The following is a 26,562-nucleotide window of genomic DNA, read 5'->3' on the forward strand; positions in this document are numbered from 1 at the left end:
CCCAGAAATAAAATGTGCGAAGACTTTTATCAAAGCACAACCACTCGCATGGATGACGGTCGATATATGGTTCGGCTCCCCTTTAAACCAACATTCCCGAACGATATCGACCTAGGCCAATCCCGTACTGCAGCCCTACGACAGTTCCATGGCATGGAACGTACTCTCTCAAAAAAAGCGATCTCAAGCAGCAACACGACCAGGTACTCGAAGAATATCTGTCCCTAGGCCACATTGTAGAATGCAGTCCAAATGAAATAGAATCCCTGGGTAAATGCTGCTCATTCTATCTCCCTCACCACGCAGTCGTAAGGCCAGACAAGAAGACAACAAAAGTCAGAGTTGTATTCAACGCCTCTAAAAAGTCGGGTTCCGGTCACTCCCTCAACGATGTTCTATGTACCGGACCAACCCTCCATCCCGATCTCCGACTTATGTTGCTGAAATGGCGAACATATAAATATGTGTTTAATGGCGATGTTGATAAAATGTACCGCCAAATTCTCTTGCACCCCGATGACCGAGACTACCAACGGATAATATTCCGAACCCCCGAACACAGTCCAATAAAGGACTACAAGTTAAAAACGGTCACTTTCGGGGTTAACTGCGCGCCTTTCCTGGCTATTCGCACTCAAACACAGCTGTCGAAAGACATAGCCGATTCCCATCCACGCGCAGCCCCAATATTAAAATCCGAGACGTATGTTGATGATATTTTATCGGGCAGTCATGATCTCCAATCAGCCGAGCAATCCCTAACAGAGAATATAGACGCTCTCAATTCAGCCGGCTTTCCCCTTAAAAAGATCACGGCAAACCATCCCGACATCTTCCAAAAAATATTAAAAACTGATCTGCTGGAAACAAACTTTCTCAAGTTCGAAATGACTAGCACCGCCAAAACCCTGGGCATCCAGTGGAACGCCCTAACGGATACATTCTCGTATACCATCGACTCAAATCCGGCATCCACTGCAGCCACGAAGCGACAAATCCTCTCCTCCATTGCGAAACTTTTCGATCCCGCAGGGTGGCTGACGCCCATAATGATCCAAGCGAAGATGCTCATGCAAGAATTGTGGTTAGACGGAACCGAATAGGACGAGAAGCTTAAACCCATCCGTCTAGCCAAATGGGCGCAGTTCTCTCAAAATCTTCCCTCTATCTCAGCCATCCATATACCCCGATGGATGAATTTTACGCCCGATCAACATATTGAGCTCCACGGATTCTGCGACGCCTCAGAAAAGGCTTGTTGCGCAACCCTGTACCTAAGAAGCACCGTCGGTACTCAGGTCACTCTCACCTTATAGTGTCCAAAGGCAAAGTGGCTCCTCTCAAAACTATTAGTTTGCCACGCCTGAAGCTATGCGGAGCGCTCTTATTAGCAAACCTAGTCGCAGTAGCCCAACCCCATCTCGGCCTAAGTCAAAAAAAATTAATCATGTGGTCCGATTCGGAAATCGTGCTAGCCTGGTTGGAAAAGCCACCCCACTTGTAGAAAACATACGTCTCTAACCGAACAGCGCAGATTATATACCTCGTTAGAAATGTCCCTTGGCGACATGTGCGAAGCAAAGACAACCCCGCGGATCTTGGAACCAGAGGATGCAGCCCCGACGATCTCGCTAACTCATCGCTATGGTGGAATGGTCCAGAGTGTCTTTCCCGACCCCCCGAGGACTGGTCAGCACCAACGGCCAGAAATATTGTACCCCCCGAACTTCGCCGAGTCGAATCACTTCATGCAGCGGAAGAGTCAGAAGACTTCTTAGAACGGTTCTCCGCCTATCCCCGCGCCCTACGTGTAACAGCGTACGTGTTGATATTTGTAACTCGGCTTAGAAATGCTGTAGGAGGCAATCGTACCCCTAACGATTCCGCCCTCTCTTACGCCGACGTCATGCGCGCGAAAATCCGTCTGCTGAGCTTGACTCAGTCGAGATTCTACGCTTTCGAAAGAACCTCCCTCGAAAATTCAAAACCAATCGGAAAGCGAAGTCCCCTACGGGCACTTGATCCCTTCCTGGATACAAACGGGATTCTCCGTGCCAACGGAAGATTAGTAAACGCCGGCATGACCTACTATGAATGTCATCCCATCATTATCCCCGAAAACGCTAGATTTACTACCATTTATATAAGGTTTCTGCACGAGAGCTTCCTCCATGCGGAAGTCCGCCTCCTGCAAGAAGCTATGAGGCAGGAATTCTATAAAAATGTATTTTCCAATGTAAAGTCTGCACCATCCATAAGCGACAAACGCAATCCCAAATAATGGCAGCTTTACCCCCCGAACGATGCACTTTCGCGCCCCCCTACACTACTACTGGCGTAGACTTCGCCGGTCCGTTCCAAATAAAAGCTTCCATGCTCCGATCTCCAACACTCGTGAAAGGCTATGTGGCCGTTTTCGTTTGCTTCACCACCAAAGCGATCCATTTGGATTTCTGTTCGGATCTCACCAGTAAGGCTTTTCTCGCTGCCTTCGCCCGGTTTTTAGGGCGTCAAGGGTACCCGAAACAAATGATGAGCGACAACGGCACAACATTCATTGGTGCTAAGTGAGCTACCGAAGTAGAGTTCGTCACCTTCCTCAACAAAGTCTCGACAGATATTGTCCAAAAGTATGCGCCACAAGGCATCGGTTGGAAATTTATACCCCCGGCGCACCCCACATGGGCGGATTATGGGAATCTGTCATCAAAAGCTTTAAAACCCATCTTAAAAGGGTCGCCGGAACACACAGCTTCACCTTTGAAGAATTCTTGACTCTATTAATTCGTATCGAGGCCGCTCTCAATTCTCGTCCTATCTCCCCGCTTTCTCAGGACCCAGCGGATCTCACCGTCCTCACACCCGCCCACTTTCTCCGAGGGGCACCCCTTCTCGCCATCCCCGAGCCGAACTATGAACACCTCTCTATGATCAACCGTTGTGAACGGTTGAAAGTTTTACATCACCAATTCAGCAAACGCTGGGAAAATGACTATCTCATGGAGTTACACAAGCGTTATCGATGGCAAACCGCTCAGCCTCCCCCTAAAATCGGCGATCTAGTCGTCATCAAGGAAGACAACCTACCCCCTACCGAATGGCGCCTTGGACGCGTGGAAGACACCCATCTAGGAAGAGACGGCCATATCTAAGTAGTCGACGTACGCACGCAAAACGGTGTTCTCACCAGGCCTATCACAAAATTGTATTTCCTGCCACCAGCGGAACTCGACTCAGATCCCCATTGTTCCCTATCTTCTCCCGAACCAACTACAGTCCACAAAGCTTACCTATCGACATTTTTCCAGAACCCAACTAAATCACCCCGTGTCTCTCACAGGCAGTCTCTAACTCGACGCGTCTTCTCAGACGTAAAACTAACATATATCTATATGCTCTCTTCCGACAGATGGATCGTCAGCGCCCTCCGGTTCCAACACCCCGACGCTCGCTGTCATCGCAAGTGGTTGCGCCCGCGGCCCGCTCGCAACGTAACGAGGCAGTGCCGGATTATCGAAAGTGCCGATTGTGCATGGGGCATCACGCACTCCTGAGGTGCACTGTCTTCGCAACTATGCAGCCGCAACAACGTGCGTTAATCGCTAGGGCACACCAGTACTGTCTCAATTGTTTGGCGCTGTCCCATCGCACCAACGAGTGCACCCCCACCGAACACTGTCGGGTCTGCGGGCATCCTCATCATACATTGCTACACCGGGAAACCGGAGGTCGCCAGCCGCCGTACGTCGCACCATCACAACAGGCAACTCGTTCGCAACCACGTCATCCGGAGCAGCGCAGTCACGATCCCGCCGTTCAAAGTCACACTGCTCGTCGTCGTCAACAGTCCAATGGGCGCGCACCACCCACGCATCCAACCCCGCGGCCTAGCGTCGGAGACCGTACCATCCGGTGCACCGCCACCGGCTTGCGCACATCCATGTATAAAAGAAAGGTTGCAAAGATCCTGATCCAGGAAGCAGTACGCGCCTTGCAGGAGCTGAAACAAACATTAGGCGCTTAGTGCGCCTAGGCGGTCCAGGATGTTTACGCGGTGTAGGCTGTCATCCGTCCCATCTCCCTCCCTTTATATACGTATATCTATAAATTTATATATATAACCCGTATCTTGTAGTGTATTCGATTATTGAGTTGTAGTTTATATTGAAGTATCCCCAAAAGCAATGAATTGTATTGAACTTTAAATATCCCATTGGGAATCCTCATGGCCGTGTGGCAGCCTCCACCGCGCAAAATCCACCAATTTGAATTCGCCGCAAGTACAGGATGGCGATCCGGCATGATCACCATCTGTCAGAAACCACCACCTTTGTATTATTTTTCACAATTGTTATTATTATCAAACTCTTACAAATTTGCTGGTAATTTTTTCTTTCTTTTGTGCTCCACAAATAAGTTGTAGAAGTAATAAATATAAAATTTTATTATTACTGCTATTGTTATCATTGTGCAAGTTCGATATAAATTTTTTACTAATTTTGCCTTTGCAAACCAATCATTGTATATACCGAAAAACCCTCACCGTGCTTTCTAAAAGTAAAATTTGTTTTTAACGAGCTTGTTTAATTTGATGCGTGATCAAAGTGAAAAAATTCTGATTAAATAAATCTATACATACAATTTCGCAAAAGTGTAGTAAGTGACCTGGTATAATCTCATCGCTTGGCTTTCCAAATTGGCGGAAAAGGTATACCTTAAAAGGAGGTTTACGACGAGCGTCCTCGTAGTGATTCCATTAGGAAAAAGTCTGATTTGTCAAATCAAGGGAGTGAATCTGAGTTATTGTGAGAAGGTGCTACGTACTTAAGAAACAAAAGGGCTCAAGCGGAGTAATCATCGGTGCAAGAGGCGATTGCTCATACACATCTACACGCATCTAAGAGGCTCCATTCGGGAGTGACTCAACAGCTACTAAGGACACCACTGGAACAGCTACCAGCTCATCACATCTCACCCGACGTCGGCAGGTATAGTCCGGCTTAAATTACAAGAAGTCACTCAGCTGATTCGGCTGCATTTATCTTAGCCAGCGCGCTTAATCACGTCGCCTAGACGGGTAAGTCTCTAACTACCACCGATTGTTCAGATAAGAAACTTCTCGCTATTTCTGCCCCATTTTAACAACAAGAAGCTTCAAAGTTCACGAAATACTTACGTATATAGCATTTATTGTTGTGTGCAAAAATGATAGAGATCGGTGATATATATAGTATAAATCTAATACAACCGATTGTTCATATAAGAAACTTTTCCAAATTTCTGTCCCATTTTAACAGCTAGAAGCTTCAAGTTTCACCAAATGCTTTCGTATATAGCATTAATTGTTGTCTGTAAAAATTGTATAGATCGGTGGTATATATAGTATATAGTATATAATATATAGTATATATCTCATACATATTCGTAATTTCTTCCCCATTTTAACAGCTAGAAGCTTCAAATTTCACCAAATGCTTACGTATATAGCATTAATTGTTGTCTGAAAAATCATAGAGATCGGTGGTATATGTAGTATATATCTCATACAACCGATTGTTCAGATAAGAAAATTTTCGCAATTACTGCCCATTTTTAAAAGCTAGAAGGTTTAGATATCACCAAATGCTTACGTATATAGCATATATATTAAGTCACCTCAAGAATGTTTTTCGTTAGAGCCGTGCAGTTGTGGAACTCACTACCTAACAAATAAAAAATTGAAGCAAATCCACGGCAATTTAAACTGGCTATTCAATCCCTATTTTAACTTTAACAGGGTGTTCCACAATTGAGATTATAGATAGATAGATACTATCGAACGCTACTTTTATACTATTACTAGAAGACCCGGCAGACGTTGTTCTGCTCTAAATTTGGCCTATCTGCATACATTTATAAAGCTTTTTCCGTCTGACTCTGCCCTCCCCCCCTCTTCACTTTTTCTAATCCTTTTATTCACTCCTCCCTCCGCCTTTTTCGCTTCATCTATCTCCATCTTCGTCTCATTCTATCTCTTTCTCAATTTCCTTCTCTCTTTTCTCTTCTCTCAATTTCTTCTCATTCTTCTGCATCCCTTATTGCCTGTCCCAGAGGGTGGCATATATTTTATTCCAGTCCCAGTCCCAGTCCTAGTCCTAAACCCAGTCCCAGTCCGTCTCTGGATAATATATTACTCTGTACTAAAGCACTCATAAACAGTTTTCATTTGATATCCATATTGTATAAACACTGTCTAGGCATTCACTGGCCCACGTTTTGGCCTATATCTCGAGACCCTAACGTCGATCGCAACCAAACCTATGTAGTAACCACCCCGTGGGATTTACGCAACTTGTGTGAAAGTTTAAACAAAATCGACCGACGCATCTCTTCAAACACCGGCGACCAACTAACACACATTTTAGCCTTTCTTTTTATATATAGAAATTTTTATTTTTCACACTTCACTATGATATTAAAACGAAATGCAGATTTTCGTTGCTTTTGAAATTCGGCTTAAAAATTGCACATGTACAACTAAAGACTCTCCTGAATTAAAAAAAAATTGCATAGTACCTCTAAATCGCGGGCCACTCAGAAACCCCGGGCCCGAGGCTAATACCCCCCCCCCCCCCCCCCCCCCCCCCCAAAGGCCTGGTGATGTGCGATACTTGATATCATTCGCTATAATATATTTTATTGATAAGCACGTTGTTTAATTAAACACCGACCAATTACACGGAAGTATATCCGCACCACCGAAAATGTGAGTGCAGGTGCATATACGTAACATTTTATTATTACGTATAAACATATAAAATAATCTGCAATAAGATAATATTGGGACTATAAACTGAGATATAACCTATCCTATATTTCAAGATAGATCGAACTACACACGGGGTGCAAAACAAATTCAAAATCGGTTCAGTAGTTTAGGAGTCCATCCTGAACAAACGTAGTGACACGTGATTTTAATATATTAAGATTATTCAAAATTAACATTATGATATCACGGAAGTTGTGCATGTATACCTCAAAAATATTGAATACACCCTTTCTTCCTTTCCTTCTTTCCCTATGTTCTCCTTTATTCCTTTTACGTTTATTTGCTTATTGATCTATGTATCTTGAAATTTATTGTTAAGTTCAAATAACTTGTAGATTTAAGTCGTTTATCCCTAATCCTTAATCTTAAGAAAATATTGTATTAAATGTGGCACTTTAAAATACTCTGTCTTACTTGTGTCTTAACAATAATAATAATAATAAATATAATAATAATAATAATAATAATAATAATAATCATAATATATTGTTGTCTGAAAAAACCAATCATAGAGATCGGTGATATAGTATATTTCTCATACAACCGATTGTTCAGATAAGAAACTTTTCCCAATTTCTGCCCCATTTTAACAGGTAGAAGCTACAAATTTCACCAAATGCTTATATATATAGCACATATTGTTGTCTGAACAAATCATAGAGATCGGCGGTATATATATTATATAACCCATATAAACTGTCATTTGCCCCTCTTTTACGGCTAGAAACTTCAAATTTCATCAAATACTTACACTTACGTCATTTATTGTTGAAATAAGTGATTCGCAGTCATAGTTTTTACATGCAGACCACAAAACCGTGAAACTTTGCATCCCCACACAAAGTACCTACCTATTTTTATACATTTCATGAAAATGAAATGGTATATTAACTTCGTCACGAATCCCAAAATTGTAAGTCCTTAAAAGAAAATAGATAGGCCCACCATTAAGTATACCGAAATAATCAGGATGAAGAGCTGAGTTGATTTAGCCATGTCCGTCTGTGCGTCTGTCTGTTTGTACGCAAACTAGTCCCTCATTTCTTGAGATTTCTTGATAAAATATGGTAAGCGGGTGTACTTAGGTGCTAGATTAGACATTTGCCAAAACCGGCCTGATCTTACCACTATAGCATGTATCCTCCATACAACCGATTTTTCAGAAAAAGAGGATTTTTGTCATATCTTCCTCAATTTATCAGATTGAAGCATCAAACTTCACTATATGTTTTGCATATTGCACATATTGTTGTCTGAAAAAATGGATGAGATCGGTCGTATATATAGCAAATATCCCCCATAACCGATTGTTCAGATAAGAAACTTTTCGTAATTACTGCCCCATTTTAAGAGCTAGGGGCTTCAAATTCCATCTATTGCTTACGTATATAGCATGTATTATTGTCTAAAAAAATCATAGAGATCGGTAGTATATATAGTATATATCTCATACAACCGATTGTTCAGATAAGAAGCTTTTCGTAATTTCTGCCCCATTTTAACAGGTAGAAGCTTCAAATTTCCCCAAATGCCTCCGTATATATTGTTGTCTGAAAAAATCATAGAGATCGGTGGCATATATAGTATATACCTCATACCACCGATTGTTCAGATGAGAAACTTTACGCAATTTCTGCCCCATTTTAACAACTAGAAGCTTCAAAGTTCACCAAATACTTGCGTACATAGCATATATTGTTGTCTGAAAAACTTATAGAAATCGGTGGTATGTCTATATCTATATAAATCTTATAAAATAAAGTCGCTAAATGCCATGTATGCACATAACTTCACACAGAATGATCCGATTTTAAAACGGTTTTTTGCATTTGAAAGCTTAGCTACGTGAGATGGTACAGTTAATATAATTTGAAGGTATATATTATAGGGGCGTGGGAAATTGCCAAAATGTAGTAAAAAATCATAAAATTTTTGTTTACACAGCTATAACTCATAAACGGAAGGATGGATTTGAAAAATTCTACTTTTCAGTAAAACTTTGAAATATTTACCTTCGTTCTGCACAAAAAAAAAATACTTGATTCCTTTCTTATAGCAGACAAATTGTTTAAACAAAAGTAACATTTTTACCAAAAAATTGTTCGGTGTCAACTGTGCGAGCAAATTGCTTTTGAGTGAGACATGATGCGACACATATGTATATACACATAGCATTCGCTGCGTTATTTAACTTCGGCCGTAGGTTTATAGGTATGTATGTGTTTTCATATCAGCTTGACACACATATGTATGTACATACACAAATAATTTTTTAATACAAGTTAATAGCCTTGAATATTGTAAATTGTTAGATTTATTGAGCTAAAAGGCTTCAAGATGAATAAAACTTATTTTTTTGTTTATATTCATTTATAATTTATTTGGTCGATATTTCAAATTCAATCTGAAGTCATCATCAGGACTGGGGACAAAACAATTATTTTCTTATTTCAGTAAGTAAGGGTTTAAATTCCAATAAAATTTCTTTGATTTTTTTTCTTTTATCCTAGGTACTCCATTCTATTTATAACTATTGTATTATAAAAATTGTTATTCTAAAATAGTTCTTAAAATATTTTTAATTAGGAAAAAAAATGTTTTTCGAATATTTTAGGTTTATTAGCTTAATGTAGTTTATAAAATATTTAAAAAAAATTTTTTTGTGTCATATTCAAAAAATTTTTAGATGTTACTATAACTTAACATTTGGCATTTTCGGGGAACACTCTCCTCATCATTCGCATTATTTCTTCTACTCTGGTTGTGGGGTTTATTATGTCTTCTATTGTGGGTTCCGTTTCCATTCCTATTATTTTCCACCATTCCTTTAAGCCTTCTAATTATTTTTGTAGGTCCCTAGTGCGTAGAGTATTTTCGTCCCACCATTGGAGGGGAAAGTCTGAGGAGTCCCTTTGCATTTTAACAGAGTAAAAAAAATTTATAGAATGTCCTACGGGATTTATCCTCCCTGGTTATTTTATTCCTAACAAAGGGATAATTGAAACTGTCGGAAGTTTACTAACTATTTTAAAAAATGTCCAAAGCATTCCAATTTACTTGAATATTTTTCCTCATTTAGTTGATATAAAAGTCTAGGCAAAATTTTGTTGAGAAAATTTGTTTAATTTAAGATTTTTAGCATTTTAGTGTAAAAAATTTTTTTGATTTACAAAATATTAAAAATTAATTTCTGTCATTTTCAATGATAGCGTTAAAAAAAATGTTTTTTTCAACTACAATACTAAAAAATTTTTTTCAAATAAGAAGTTTTAATTTTCTTGCTATAGTGTTAACTACTTTGTACTCTTTACTTTAACTTTTAAAATAATTTTAATTGAGTTTTCGTGTTAACTTAAAATTTTGAATAACTTCAAAAAAAGAAAATTCTAATTAGTTAGAAAATATCTAAACTCAAAAATAAACAAAATATAAATTTTTAAAAACAAAATCAAAATAAAAGATTTTTTAAATATCAACTTGAATGTTGATATATTGGCGATCCTACCAACGGACCTAAAATTATTTGAACGTACATACTTGTACAACGAATTTGGACTTAAATTAACGTTGTTAAATGCAGAACTAGTGAATTATAGATGTTAATGTGACTTGATACGGAAATGTGATTAAAGAAAAGCCAGATCATTAAGACAGTGATTAGTTTAAAACTCAAAAACTATTTTATATAGGAATTTGATTAACAGAAACATATTCTAAAATAAACTAAAAATGTGTATAGTGTAAAAACATCTAAAATAATTTAGACTATTATTTACAAAATAGTTTATGTGCAAAATTTTCGCTTCAATATCATTAAATTAATTGAACAAGAATCTTTAAATTTTTAATACAATAGTGAACAAAAATAAAACAAAATTAAATTCTCTACTATTACAATACAATATCTATCAACAATCCATTATAATGTACATTGCCTGAATTGCTTCAACTTCTCAAGGACTGTGCTGGTGATTTGGTGTTTGTCAAGAATCAACTAACTAAAGTACCAGCATTTGTATCTCTATTTACACGCCTTACTTTGCTGAATTTGTCATGCAATCAACTTTCCGATCTGCCGAAAGAATTGGGTGTCTGAATACTACGCGCTGAAGAATTAACTAAATAAAAAATTTAATAAATAGCACTATTGAAATTCTTGTGCATATAATTTAACTATATTTGTGTTCCCTATATATTTGTGAACAAGAAGCAATACAACAACATTCTGTGCAAATTTCATATAACAGTCGCTGTAAATTATATATACGAAACATTAAAACAAAGAATAAATGTTGAAAATCAAATTAAAAACATAAAAAACTCTAAAAACGTGTGTGTAAACAAAATTAAAACATTTACAACCTAATACTCTTAAAAGCAGCGATTGGGTTATCCAAACCACAACAACAATTTTGCACGCAATACACACAAGAACAGATTTAAAATGAAGACATCACGATGAAAATTAAGAGATTTACAAATAAAACAACAAAGCCATTGCATATTTTAAAAGCATTACGATATCAAACAATCCAGATATTAATTTCAAAATATTTTTAAACAATCATCAATCAACTACTTATTAATTTTAATATTTTTTTATTAAATTTAATTTTATGTAAGTATAATTTTTATTCTAATATTAAATTTAAAATTTTTCAATTATAATTTAAATTAAAATTTTAAACCTTTTAACTTTCAAATTTATTTTAAGATTATTTTTATATTTTAACAATTATTTAAATTTACTTATTTTTTATATAAAATTAAATATTTTATTTAAATTGTTAACTCCCTTTCCAAAAAAAATCTTAAATATTTCCTAATTTTCAAATTTTTCATTTTATTTTATTTTTTTTTTTCATATGGTTCTACGTTCACCATTACGAACTCGTAAATTTACAAATGCAGAAAATCAAAATATGAACCATACAAATAACATCATGACTCACAATACAACTCAAAATTCTAACATTAATACAACACAAAACAACATCTCTAATACAACACAAAATACTTCAACACAAGATAACTTTACAAATTTTCCTTCTACTAAATCTATTAAATTACCACAATTTTGGCAAGATTGTCCGGATGCCTGGTTTTTGCTTGTTGAAGGACAATTTGAAATTAACAATATCAATGATGATAATTTAAAATTTCAAAATGTTCTAATTACTCTTCAACGAGATACTATATCTAAAATTTTAGATGTTATTAACCCTCCTCCTCTTTTTAATAAATATGATACAATCAAAAAAATTATATGTGAAAGATTTTCTCTTAGCGAAGAAAAACGATTAGAACAATTATTTTCAAAAACTGAACTTGGTGATCGTTCACCATCTGAATTATTCAGATTTATGAAATCACTTATAGGTACTGACTCCATTGTAAGTCAAGAATTACTTTTCAAATTATGGATTCGTAAATTGCCACAAGAAATACAAATCCATTTAACTTCTAGTAACAATCAAAATAAAGATGAAGTAATTATTTTAGCTGACAAACTTTTTGATTTAATCAACAAACGTCATTCTTCCAAATCTCCTGTAGTCTCAAGTATAAATAATAATATTTTAGAACAATGCGTTAAAAATTTAACTGAATTAACCACGGCTATTTTTCAAAATTTAAATAAAATTTCTAATGATATTAATCAATTACAAATCCGTTCAAGATCTAAAGATAGAAATAGATTTAAATCTCGAAATTTTTCAAAATCAAGAAATTTTTCAAACAATCGTAATTTTACTTCACAAACAAATATTTGTTGGTATCACAAAAAATTTAAGATTAACGCTCTTAAATGTATACCCCCATGCAATTTTAATCAAAATCACAATTCAAATTCCGAACAAAATTTAAACTGAAACGAGCCATTATGACGGTGACGGATAATGGAACTATTATTAAACCTACTCGTCGCCTATTCATATTTGATAAATTCAATAAACTTAATTTTCTTATCGATACCGGCGCAGTTGTATCAGTTATTCCTTTTTCTAAATTTAAAATTTATAAAAGAAATTCGGATCTTACTTTGACCGCAGCAAACGGTTCTTCAATTGAAACTTTTGGTACAAAACTACTTAAAATTGATTTAGGTTTAAGAAGAGATTTTGAATTTCCATTCATTATTGCGAACATTGATACACCAATTTTAGGAGCAAACTTTTTAGAAAAATTCGGAATTATTGTCAATATTAAAAATAAAGAAATAATGGATTCTACTACAAAAATTAAAGTTGCTGGATCTTCTGGATTTTCTGATATTTTCTCACTCAAAATTCCTATTGTCGAAAATAAGTTTTCAAAATTACTTAATGAATTTCCGTCTATTACCTGTGAACCAGATTATACTAAAAAAGTTAAACACCATACGGTTCACAGGATAGAAACAAAAGGTATTTTACCATTTTCGAAACCCTGACGTCTTGATCCAATCAAACTTAAAATTGCTAAAGCTGAATTTGAATTTTTAGTTAAAACGGGTATATGCAGACCCTCAAATTCTCCTATTGCATCTCCACTTCATCTCGTTCCTAAAAAAGAACCAAATGATTGGAGGCCTTGCGGAGACTATCGAAGACTTAATTTTATTACTACACCAGATCGGTATCCTTTACCACATATTCACGATTTAACAATTGATTTAAAAAACAAACAATTTTTTTCCAAAATTGATCTTGTGCGTGCTTACCACCAAATTCCAATGGCAGAAGAAGACATTCATAAAACTGCAATAACTACCCCTTTTGGAATGTTTGAATTCGTAAGAATGCCTTTCGGTTTACGAAACAGTGCTCAAACTTTCCAACGCTTTATTAATGAAGTATTTTCTGATTTCGATTTTGTATTTACATACATTGATGACATTCTTATTGCCAGTGATAATGAAGATCAACATATAAATCATTTAAAATCAGTTTTCAAAAGACTTGAAGAATATAATTTAAATATCAAACCTTCAAAATGTACTCTCGGTGTAAATAAATTAAATTTTTTAAGTTACGAAATTTCAGGCGAAGGTATTAAACCATCTTTCGATAGAATTGAAATCATAACAAATTTTGAAAAACCAATTTCTATAAATAAATTACAAAAATTTTTAGGTATGATAAATTACTATCACAGATATATTAAAATGTTAGCAACAGAACTTAGTCCTCTGCATGAAATGTTAACACATGCAATTAAAAACAAACTTAAACAATTAAATTGGACAAATGAAACCACAACAGCTTTCGAAAATGTTAAAAAACTTTTTGCCAAAAATACTTTACTTACACATTTCGACAAAAATGGTATTTTATCATTAGCAGTAGATGCATCAAATGTTGCTATTGGAGCAGTTCTTCAACAAACTAGCAATAATATACTAGAACCCTTAGCTTATTTTTCAAGAAAATTAACTACAACAGAAACTAAATATTCAACATTTGATCGTGAACTTTTGGCTATTTATAATTCAATTAAACATTTTAAACATTTTCTTGAAGGAAGAACTTTTACTATTTATACTGATCATAAACCTTTAATTCATGTTCTAAATTCTAAAGTAGATAGATCTCCTCGTCAACTACGTCATCTTGAATATATTGCTCAATTTACAAATGATATTCAATATATACGTGGAATAGACAACATAGTTGCCGACACACTTTCCCGTATTCCAGAAATAAATGCAATTTCAACTCAAGATATAAATTTAGAAACTTTATATAAAGAACAGCAAACTGATACATTTTTACAAAAAACCATTTCTGATCCAAATTCTAAAAATAATTTAAAAGAAATTCATATTCCAATTATTAATTTAAACATATGATGTGATGTTTCTCTACAACCTTTTCGACCTTATGTTCCACATTCTATGAGAAGAATTATATTTGACAAAATTCACTCATTATCTCATCCAAGTATAAGAACAACTAGAAAATTAATTCAAAATAAATATTATTGGCCTAACATGCGTAAAGAGATTAACGATTGGACTTCATCTTGCATCAATTGTCAAAAATCCAAAATTTCAAGACATACTAAATCTCCTATCCAAAAAATTCAAATACCATCAGGCCGTTTTGAACATATTCATATGGATATTGTTGGACCTCTTCCAGTTTCAAATGAAAATTCTTATATTTTAACAATTATTGATAGATTTTCACGTTGGCCTGAAGCTTATCCGCTTAAAGATATTTCAACAAATACTATAGTAAAAACTTTTATTCAAAATTATATACCACGATTTGGTATACCATTAAATATTACAGTAGATCAAGGTTCACAATTCACCTCAAAATTTTTTACAGAATTAACTAAACTTTTAGGTTCTCATAAAATTCATACATCTCCTTACCATCCCCAAGCAAATGGCATGATAGAGAGATTTCATCGAACTTTAAAAGCAGCAATTATAGCATCAAACCGCTCGGTTCATTGGTCTGACATTTTACCATTCATTCTACTTGGTTTACGAACTTCTATTAAAGAAGATTTAAAATGTTCATCTGCTGAACTTGTTTATGGCCAAACACTTAGAATACCTGGTGAATTAATTATTTCAAATAGTAATAAAGGACATGATTTTTCTAATGACGCTCTTCATAAAATAAGAGAATATTTTTCACTTGTTCGTTCTAAAGTTTTTCATCATAACAAAGAAAATGTTTTCGTTCCTAAACAATTAGAAAATTGTGAGTATGTTTTTGTTAAAGTTCTTCGTAAATCTAATTTAGAATCACCTTATGAAGGACCTTTTAAAGTTATATCTAAGAAACATAAAACATTTACAATTCAATACAATAATACTATTAAAAATATTTCAATTGATTTACTTAAACCAGCAAACATACTTATTAACACTAATTTAAATACAAATACATTATACAACAAAAAACAAAAAAAGGTTACATTTAATATTAATTAATAATTTGTTTGTTTCAAATTTTCTTGGAGGGGGAGTAAATATAGTGTTAACTACTTTGTACTCTTTACTTTAACTTTTAAAATAATTTTAATTGAGTTTTCGTGTTAACTTAAAATTTTGAATAACTTCAAAAAAAGAAAATTCTAATTAGTTAGAAAATATCTAAACTCAAAAATAAACAAAATATAAATTTTTAAAAACAAAATCAAAATAAAAGATTTTTTAAATATCAACTTGAATGTTGATATACTTGCTACTTATTTTTTTCATGACATTTCTATTGAGCTAGTCTTATTGTGACAGAATTTATTTTAAAAATGCTGATAAAAAAAATTTCCGAAGCAAAAACCAAGTTTTGCTCGTGGTTTAGCGTCCATAAGGCCGCTCAATTGATTCTAGACTTAAATTAACTATGATACTTAAAAATTTACGCCGTCTTACTGCCTGTCAGAATGTTGCCAATCAATATCTTCTTTTCATGTAATATTCTACCCTATTATGCGGTCATGTCGTCAATGGAAATCTTTTCAGGTCATATTCTGCTACCTTTGCTGCTAGTTACCGTGTCTATATTTTGCTTCTTTGTGCTCTCGTAGCCGTGCTTGAAGTTCGACCTTATTGCCGGTTGTATTCAATCCACGGTTCTCCAACTCCTTTTCCAGTTGATGGATCCCTAATTCACTTAACTTTGCCATGTCCAAGATGTATTCGCAATCTTCGGAATTTATTCAACAATTCCTCTTCTGACACCTATTGTAACGAATTTACTGTAACTCCGCTTATTTTCAACTTGCGTCTTACGTTCGTATCGCTAAATTGTCGAATAAATAAATCAAATATTTAATAATGCAAAACGGTCTTTATTAGACTACTTGGAATAACAATTATACTTCAGAACTGTTATCGTGTTTAAATCAAACTCCAGTCAGACTACTCCTTGTAGAATGTTCTACTTGTTTACCCTAGTAATTGAGCTACATATATGTATACCTATTTGTAGTTTATAGACTCACACATAGGCATATGCGTGTATATATGTGAGTAATACTTTGACTGTTGACTAACTATGTAAATCTGTGTGTGAGTTATCTCTTCGCTGCCTTGTATGCATGTGCAGAAACGATATAATATAGAGACATTGCATGGACGAAAAATCGCGTGAGGCAAGCTTCACAAAATTCTAGTAGGTCACATTCACCACTTACCACAGCAGAATTTGTTAAACTACCACTGTCTGTATTTGTTATTTAACAATTATTCATCTAATGTGTTCAGAATTCACATTTTTACTCTCTAAAACTCCAATCAGTGTATTTCTGTGCTTTTTGGTGTGGTGAAAGTGACCTACTAGAATTTTGTTACGCTCCGCTGCTTTCCACCGAAGTTCGCGCATGCAATACCTTTATATTCAAAAATTTTTGGCATGTGGGTAAACGACGATTATTGTGTTTGTGTGTATTTCCCCGCTGCGTGTATGGAAATGTTGCTTGGCGTAATGTGTACATAATGATTTGTTTATTTACGCACATACTGCTTAGAATCACCCTAGCGATGTGAAGTGAGTATCACTTAGTGATTCTAATATTCGTGACAATATAAAAATAAGTCGGGTTTCCTTCCTGACGCTATAACTCCAGAAAGCAGGCACCAATTTCCACGGTTTTGCATTCGTTGGAAAGGTCTCGCGCTCCGTGATGTTTATAGCAAAGAAAATTCAGGATGGACGCACAGAGTCTCGATATATAGGCCAAAACGTGGATCCGGGTACCCCTAGAATGTGTTTATAAAAAATGGATATAAAATGAAAGCTGTTGATGAGTGCTTCAGTAGAGGGTAATTTTCATGCCTCTGGGTGACTAGGGTCTCGAGATATAGGCCAAAACGTGGACCCGGGTACCCATAGAATGTGTTTATAGGATATGGATATCAAATGAAAGCTGTTGGTGAGTGCTTTAGTAGAGGTTTATTTTCATACCCCTGGGTGACATAGGCCAAAAAGTGGGCCCGTGAACGCCAAGATAGTGTTTTTACATTATGGGTATCAAATTGAAGCTGTTGATGAGTGCTTTAGTACAGGGTAGTTTTCATACCTATTGGTGACTGGGGTCTCGATATATAGGCCAAAACGTGGATCAGGGTAACACTAGCATGTGTTTTTACATTACGGAAATCAAATTGAAGCTGTTGATGTCCGCTTTAGTACAGCGTAAGTTTTATGCCGCTGGGAGATATAGGCCAAAACGTGGACCCGGATACACCCAAAATGTGTTACTACATTATGGGTATCATATTGAAGCTGTTGCTGTATGCTTTGGTACAGAGTAAGTTTTACACCGCTGGGTGACCAGGGTCTCGAAATATAGGCCAAAACATGGACCCGGATACAACTAGAATGTGCTTTTACATTATGGGTATCAAATTGGAGCTGTTGATGTGTGCTTTAGTACAGACTAATTTTACGCCGCTGGGTGACTACGATCTCGAGATATAGGCCAAAACATGGACCCGGATACCCCTAGAATGTGTGTGTATTATGGATATCAAATTAAAGCTGTTGCTGAGAGCTTTAAAGTAATTTTCGTTGTGATATTCGATTTAGTCGCATGAACCCGGCAAAACTGATAAATATGCATGCGAAGCCGAAAAAAAGACAAGAATTAATAATACCCACATACCTATTTGCATACGTCCTATTCGATTTGCCTGAAATTTGGTATATAAATTTGCCTATATTTATTAGTGTTTACGATGCTTTTTTCCGGGAAGTAGACCAGAGACGGACTGGGACTGGGATTAGGACTAGGACTGGGACTGAGACTCGGAGTGGGACTGGGACTGAGACTCGGAATAGGACTGGAACAAAATACATACCACCCTCTGGGACTGGCAATTAGATATGAAGAAGAATGAGAAAAACTTGAGAGAAGAGAAAAGAGAGAAGGAGAAGGAGACTGAGAAAAAGATAGGAGGAGACGATTATGGAGATAGATGAAGCGAAAAATACGGAGGGAGGAGTGAATACAAAGTTTAGGAAAAAGTGTAGAAGGGCGAGGGCAGAGTTAGACGGAAAAAGCTTATTAAAATATATGCAGATAGACCAAATTTAGGGCAGAACAACGTCTGCCGGGTCTGCTAGTTGATTATAAATTTAATTTTCGTGTTTATTAATATATAATCTTCATCATCATCGTCTTCATCTTCAATAATTTTTGCAGATACTTTGCCGTTAACATCATCAGTTACTCCAAATAGTGTTTGTCCATCTGTATAGATTCAATCATAATTTGCACAAAAGTTCGTCTCCAATGGGCAACTAACACTAAACCCCTTACCAAAAGATGATGGAATATTACACTTAATATCGATTGAACATTCAACTTTCCAATAACATGTACTATTCAAATACGTCTTTATATTATCACCAGGTTTTAATTGAGGTGTAGCTATTACACCAATATGTAATTGATGCTGTGCATCATACCCAAAATCTCCATAAATTGGATGATATGTTCCATAAGATTCAATAATTCTTGCATATACTTCATTTATATTATTAATTACAATCAGAGTTGTTGTTGTTTTACTTAAACAAATATCTCCACTTACTGGAACATTTGCACTTTTAAAAAATTGCAATACATGACTATGGGGTCGAGTTTTATTTGAATGCACTTTGTAGGTTTGGCACGTATAAGGAACAAAATGTTCTTTTCCTCTCTTAATAAAACCACTTTTAAGTTTGTATTCATAATGGGCAATTGGTATTCCAAAGCTTGATGAATTAAAAATTGATGAACTTGTTCGTCCATTCGAATTGCTCCTTTATTGTGAATAATATAATCTTTATATACAGCTTCAACTGGATTTTTTTTCTATTCCATTCATGTAAAAAATATTGTTCAATTGATTGTGGTACGCACAATGCATTAGAAGGAATATGTTTATAATATTTTTCATTTATTCCTTCCACATTCATATCTTTGACATCAGTAACTTTCATTGGATCAGTAGTACTACATGTATATGAAACATTTTTACCATAACATTTCTTATTTAATCCTGTAGCAGTTAATCCAATAGGAACATATTCAGAAGTTGCAGTACCGGAAATGGTAGATCCAACATCAAAAGCGTTGATTTGATGGACCAGGGAAAGGTCTGTTATGAGGTCGACCGCAAAGCAAAAATAAAATATTATTTGCGTTTATTTTTCGATATTGCGGACATAGCTCTGAACAACTCATATACAATTTACGCAAAGCTTCATTCAGGAAACCGCTGTAAAGGGTCGCTCTTGACCAGCTTAGAATTTCGGCAAAACATTGCTCGAAGCCTTATAAATCTATTTACTTGTAGACAGCGCTCAAGACCAACAGTAACCAAAAAAAAAAAACCAGGCTGGGTGTAAAACGGAATTTACCACAACACAATATGCAAAAAGCAGAAAATATGAAGAGATGTGCAAATTGCGCTAAAAAAAGAATTGAAAACCGAACACATAATATATGTGTTATGTGCAACGTACACCTCTGCTTTACCACCAAAAGAAACTGCTTTGCCGAATATCACACATGACTTATGTATGAACTAAAATTTTTGTATTTTTATGAATTTTTTTCGACTATTGAATAAATAATCACAAAAGAAAATGTAGTTGCTTTATTAAATTTGTATTACCATTTACGCTCATAGGGAAATATATTTCCTATTCAATTCCAAAAAAAATAAGTAATGTGTTTTAACTTTTTATTATTTATTATCAGTTTGCCTCCATATTAACTAAATAAAGCAGTTATATTACAAAATTTACTTTTGGTTTCCTTATGGTCCTGTAAGGGTTACAATTTTTTTTGCAACAATTCTTCTTTGACTCTGTTATGTCGCGGATGCTGTTTATATTGTTTGTGTGCTGTGTCTGCCAATTATTCTATAGATCGGTTCATACGGCGCAAGAACGTTGTTGACTCTTCTATTTTATTTAGAGTCGCTTCGTTAAATTTTTTTGTATTTTCGTGAAATCCCTTTACATCTCCATCTGCCCCTTGATTAGGGAAGTAGCGCTCTCCTTTTCAGCTCTCATTTCTCTTGGCTGACTGCTAATTCTGCTGTAAGATGGTACTGTGGAGTGAAACACGTTGCTTTCACTTGTAGCAAATCAAAAAACTGACTTTATTTAATATTTTCTTCTATTTATAACTTAAAAAGTAAAAGGTATGTAATTTTTATAACTAAGTCAATGATTGGTGTGAATGGGCAAGAGTAATCTGAGTTCGCATATGCTGACCGTTAAGTAGGTCAGTAGTTATCCAATATCGAAATACCGAAAGTGTATTGCACTGCAAATGAGTTGAGCGATCTGAGATGGATGACACAGGCGATATTGTTATATTGTAAAAATGTAATTGCGCTGATTACCGTTGTCCATTACACCTTCCCTTTTTGGGGGAAAAAAAAGAAAAGAAAAGAAAAAAAAAAAAAAGAATTAAAACAAAAAAACAAACAAAATGTCATTCGCTTTATTATATCATTAAATTAATATATATATTGTAACGAATTTACTTGCAAATCCTCTTATTTACCCTTTTGCTAAGTTCGTATCACTAAATGTTGAATAAATAAATCCAATATTGAATAATGGAAAAATGGCCTTTATTAAAGTACTTCACAATAACACTTATACTTTGCAACTAGCTGGCTTAATAACCAAACTGATAGCTTAAATGAAACTGACTTTCAAAATAATACTGCTATGGCTCGCTAGATAGCGTCTTAATCGAAACTGCTTGATAGCTGAAATCAAACTGAATTCCAGCGCCCCCACATTTGCTGCCTTTTATACTCTCTGATTTCAACGTTCGCATCTTCTAGGCGCTTCCATTTCCAGAATCTACTAGATGCCATCAGCTCTCAAACTTCTCAGCTGTAACTACAATTGCACGATTTTGTAGCTTCTCTCATTGCATACTTTCAGGAGTATCTCAGATATATGCATGTGTTTGTGCATTGATTCTCCGCTGCTCGTATACGTACATGGTACATATGTGTATATGCAATTATTGTTTCGTTTATGTAGATACATAATGATTGATCTATGGATGTGCATGATATCACTGTTTAGCATCGGCTTAGAGGTAGCAACACCCCTTAGTTTTGCTAATATTCGTAACACTGCCCTCCACCTAAGTCTGATCGTCCCGACCAGACAAATTTCTCGATCTAAACGCTGCTAGCCTTTCCAAATGGACCACTTTCATTTGGTTCATGGTTTACCGATGGTTTGTATGCGGTACACTACATCGTTGATCCGTTTTACAACTTTGTATGGGCCTTCCCAATTACACTGCAATTTCGGGGAAAAACCTTTTTTTCGTTGTGGGTTGTATAACAGCACTAAATCTCCTTCCTGAAAACCTTCCGAATTAATTGCTTTATCGTATCTGGCTTTCATCTTGTCACTCATATTCTTTGTTCGTTGCCTTATGAGACCATGTATTTCTCTTAGCTCGTCTTCCAAATCACTAGTGGATTTCTTGACATTTCTCTCCGCATTGGCATCTATCCCAAACTTCAAATCAGCTGGCAGTCTGTCATTGCCAAAAATTACTTTTGCAGGGGTTTGGCCCGTTGTCTCATGCACTGCTGATCGGTAAGCCATCAAGAATAATGGTATGCGGGTATCCCACTCTTTATGGTACTTGTCTAGTACTTTCCTTAAGTGCTCCTCCAATGTTCTATTGAATCGTTCTACCATACCATCGGATTGAGGATGCAATGCAGTTGTCCGTGTTTTTCGAATGCCGAATGATTTACACATTTCCTGGAACACAGCTAATTCGAAATTCCTGCCTTGGTGAGAATGTAACTCCATTGGTACACCATACCTTGCAACCCAATTGTTTATAAACACTTCTGCTACCGTTTCCGCTTCTTGATTTGGGATTGGGTATACCTCTGGCCTTTTGCTGAAATAATCCGTAACTACCAGTACATAATTGTTTCCGCCGTTGCTAGTAGGAAATGGACCGGTGACATCCATAGCGATCCTTTCAAATGGCGCACCTGAGTTATATTGCTTCATCTGGCAATGACTTCGGGTTCTGAGCCCTTTCGCTCTGCTGCAAACCTCGCAGTTCGCAATCCACTCAGTGGCCGACTGACGGCAACCAGCCCAATTGAATCTCTGTTTAATCTTCTCGAGCGTCTTCGTGATTCCAAGATGACCTCCGCTTGGACCATTATGCAGCTCGCTGAGCATGTCAGGAAACCTTTTTCTGGGAACAACTATCAGTTTCTTCTTGCATTTACCATCCTCACTCTCACATACTCGATGAAGGCAACCGGATATCAATTCTAAACTGTTCCACTGTGCCCAATATGAGTTCACAATGGGACTCTCTGCTGACATCTCTTCTCTGTTTGGTCTTTCGTTTCGTTCGAGCCCTTGCATAACACGTGACAGATCTGTATCTTCTTGCTGACACTTTCTTAGCTGTTCCTTGTCCCATTCATCTGTACATGTTATAGTCATTAGCTGGACATCTATAATGCCTTCTTTAGCCTCGGCTTTTGAACAGTGCTTGCATTCAAAACTACATGGTCTTCGTGACATTGCATCGGCATTTCCATGGGTACTACCTTTTCGATGCTCAATGGAAAAGTCATAGCTTTGTAGTCGCTCGATTCACCGTGCCAATTGTCCTTCCGGAGTACGGAACTGCAGAAGCCATTTTAAAGCTGCGTGATCTGTCCTGACACGGAATCGCTTGCCGTAGAGGTATTTGTGAAAATGTTTAATGCACTCTACCAATACCAACAGCTCTCTCCGCGTAACGCAATAGTTCCTCTCTGGTTTTCCAATCGAACGGCTGTAATATGCAACTACCTTCTCCTGTCCATCGACCAGTTGTGATAAAACGCCTCCTATAGCATATCCGCTCGCATCTGTATCTAGAATAAACGTTGCTCCTGGAATCGGATATGCCAACATTGGGGCAGTGCACAAACGCTCTTTCAATGTTTGGAAAGCTACTTCCTGCTCCTTCTTCCATTCAAAAGCTTTATTTTTTCTTGTTAGCTCGTGGAGACTATGGGCTACGCTGCCAAAATTTGGTACAAATCGGCGGTAATATGTACACAGCCCAAGGAAGCTTCTCAATTCATGCAGATTCTGTGGTCTTAGCCAATCCTTTACTGCCTCTATCTTTTCATTCGCTGTACGGATACCTTCTGTCGTTACCTTGTGACCCAAATAGTTTACTTCCTTTTTAAACAGCGCACACTTTTTGGGACTTAACTTCAGACCAGCGCATGACATGTGTAAATATTAATAGCGTACATAGTTACAACGCCAATTTTTCTATAGAAATAGTTGTTAATAATAGAAAAATTCAATGTGAGATGGATACGGGTGCAGAAGCAAATCTAATGTCTCCTAATACATTAAAACAAATAAATCACAATAATTGCATTGAAATGAGTAAGGAAAACGGGTTTCTTACTGCATTCGGTGGATCAAAGGTGCCCATTATAGGAAAATGTAAAATCAATGCTACATTAGGCAATATATTAGCATCGTTTGAATTCATCATAATTAAAGATAAAATAATTAAACAAATTTTTATGTTAAACGGTTTTATTGAAAACAATACTTACATGAAATAATAATAATACGAAAAGCTAGAAAATAATTAGGTAGGTCCTAGGTACTAGTCATCACACTCCTTATCAATCTAGGGCGTTGATCAGACAATTAAATAAAAGCGTTGGGCGCGTGAAATTTCTAAAAATGTGAGGCGTAGCATAACCTGATTAAGGTTCAGTTGGTTTTACTTATGACTTTCAATAGAAATATGACGCGTCCAACGCTTTTTCTTAATTGTCTGATCAACGCCCTAGATTGATAAGGAGTGTGATGACTAGTACCTAGGACCTACCTAATTATTTTCTAGCTTTTCGTATTATTATTATTTCATGTAAGTAATGTTTTCAATAAAACCGTTAAAATTTTTTTTTTATTATTTTATTTTCAAGTTTTTAGTCTTTATTTAATTGCCTATTATTTCTCATTCTATTTAGTTCATTTAGTGACTCATTATTACAAGGACTCTTTCCTGACAATTTGTTACAACCTAAGTCCTCAATACATAATCCTTCCAAAGACTTTACTCGACTCTGCGCCACGTATGTTTGTCCCTCCTCCAACTCCAAAATATTTTGATGTCACTTCTACTGGACTGTATGCAATATTTGTTCCAAATATGAGCCAAATCGGGCATCATAGGTCGCTTTCTATTCATGTATGTATTATGTGTTCCAAATATGGACCAAATCAAATCGGACCACAAATACGATTTTTGTGAATATCTCGATCCTTGCGCCACCTAGCGGCGATTTTTTTTGATAGGTCGCTTTCTATTCTTGTATGTATTATGTGTTCCAAGCATGAGCCAAGTTGGACCACAAATACGATTTTTGTGAATATCTCGATCCTTGCGCCACCTAGCGGCGATTTTTTTCATAAGTCGCTTTTTATTGTTGCATGTATTATGTGTTCCAAATATGAGCCAAATCGGACTAAAAATACGATGTTTGTGAATATCTCGATCCATGCGCCACCTAGCGGCGATTTTTTTTCAAGGGTCGATTTCTATTCTTGCATGTATTACGTGTTCCAAATATGAGCCAAATCGGACCACAAATACGATGTTTGTGAATATCTCGATTTCACGGGTCGATTTCTATTCTTGCATGTATTATGTGTTCCAAATATGAGCCAAATCGGACTACAAATGCGAATTTTGCGAATATCCAGATCCTTGCGCCACCTAGCGGTGATTTTTTTTCTTATTATTGCATTGTCATCAGGTTCTGAACTATATTCCAAGTTTCAAGCTTGTAGCTTGTCGGGAAGTTACTTAAATTTCAATTACAAGATTCGTTCGCAACGGCCGTGCGGCCTTTCATGCGGCCTGCCTATCAACTCAAGCTAAATAAAACCGTTTAAAAATGTCACAGCTATTATAAGTAAATATGACCTTATGAAATATGGTCTTATACAAATAAATCAGTGACGACTTTTGGATGCTAAAACTAGACGAACCAAGCTCATACCTGTGTACATTTCAAAGGCCATTCGGAAGATATCGGTTTAAAAGAATGCCGTATGGTGTTAATGTGGCACCTGAAATTTTCCACAGGGAAATGTGACGTCATAACTTACATATATAGACGACATACTTGTGTACTGTAAAACAGTGAAGGAGGATAACAAAAAATTACAAATGGTTTTAGAGAGGTGTAAGTTAGCAAACATAAAATTAAACGAGAATAAATGTCACATCGGTTTAGGTGATGTCAAATTTTTTGGTCATATTTTTAGTGCAGAAGGTATAAACCCAATTCCAACTAAATTAGAGGCAATTATGAATATGCCAACACCAAAGTGCGTGAAAGATGTCCAACGCTTTTTAAGACTAGTAAATTATTTTCGATCTTTTATCCCTAACTTATCTGAAAAATCAATGCCTTTATAACACCTCTTAAAGAAAAATGTAGCTTTTCAGCGGAACGACAATTATGGGAAAGCATTACAAAGTTAAAAAATGTCTGTTGTTAGTCCACCATGTTTAGCATTTTTCGATCCGAAAAAGAGTATAACAATATAATAATAAGCTAATTGCATTCGATTCTAAAACACTAACTGAGACCCAACAAAACTACGTGCAGATAGAAAAAGAGTTATATGCAATTGTATTTGCAGTGTCCAAATTTCATAAATTCGTGTATGGCCAAGATGTCGTTGTTGAAAGCGATCATAAACCTC

This window comes from Eurosta solidaginis, chromosome 1, assembly GCF_040869045.1.
Source record: "Eurosta solidaginis isolate ZX-2024a chromosome 1, ASM4086904v1, whole genome shotgun sequence".
In the NCBI taxonomy this organism is placed as follows: domain Eukaryota; kingdom Metazoa; phylum Arthropoda; class Insecta; order Diptera; family Tephritidae; genus Eurosta; species Eurosta solidaginis.